Here is a 1076-nt window from a genome sequence, read left to right as displayed (position 1 = left end):
TACAAAACACTTAAATAATATGCATTTGCAACTATCGGGTTTTTTTTCTTTGATTTGGGAAAAAAGGAAAAACCCAAGGTCTCCCTTTTATATCAGTTTTGTAGGCCCTACCTTGCCCCTTGCTGTTTTTAACCTTGTCCGGGGGGAATGCCCATTTGAAAAAGGAAGCAAGGGTGATGGGGGAAAGGCTGGTTTAAAAGTCCCCTAAACTCGTCCTTGAAAGTAAAAAAGATGGGGCTGCTAAAATAGGGACGACAGTTTTCCCATTTTTTGGGGGCCCAAGGTGGTTTTCCCCCCCTTGTTTTCCCTCCTGCCCTTTAAAATTGCGTTTTTAGCCCCCGGTTGAAACACTGTGCCCAAAAAAAATATTTTGGGAAAAACAAAAAAAAATTTTAAAGAAATAAAGGAAAAACCCCGTAAATCAGCTTTTTTTTTCCTTTCACCAAAAAAACTAAATATTTTTTAGTCATCATTGTGGTTTTGGGTTGTTATAAATAAAAAATTTTTTGAAAAGAAAGAAGGGGCCCCAATATAAAAAAAAACATTTTGTTTCTTTAACCTGAATTAGGGTTATGCGCCGGGGTTTTTCCCTTTCCCCGCGTCCCCCTGTCCGAAAAATGTTTTTCAGCCCGCTCGCTCCATAAAGCCCTCAGGGCCGACAAGGGGGTAAACAGCCCAGCAAAGAGCTGGGGCCGGGGAAAAAAGGGGAAAGGGAATTAGCAAAAATTCCATTGCGATCCAAAGGGGAGAAGGAAATGAAGGACCAAGTTCGGCGGCGCTGCAAATTTCCCAGTACGGCAATGTCGTCCCAAAATAAGCGTGTAAAGGAATCAGAAGGGCGACAGGGTTTTTACTCTTCCTGGGGGGCCCTGCGGTCGTCGGCCGGCGGGGGGCCCAAGCTGCTTCTCTTTTGTGCGGGGAGGGGGAACTGGCCCACCATTATTTTCCTTTCTTTTTGGCCCCGGTTTTTTTCCCTTTTATGGAACCCAGCCCAACATTACTGTTTTTTGGGCTTAAAAAGGATTCTAATTTCAAAAATGCCCGCTGCAGTATGCCCGAAATTTTATTGTTTTTTG

The sequence above is a fragment of the Penaeus monodon genome, chromosome 31, assembly GCF_015228065.2.
Source record: "Penaeus monodon isolate SGIC_2016 chromosome 31, NSTDA_Pmon_1, whole genome shotgun sequence".
Classification (NCBI taxonomy): Eukaryota; Metazoa; Arthropoda; class Malacostraca; order Decapoda; family Penaeidae; genus Penaeus; species Penaeus monodon.
The sequence above is the reverse complement of the archived record's forward strand: the minus strand, read 5'-3'. Positions refer to the sequence as shown.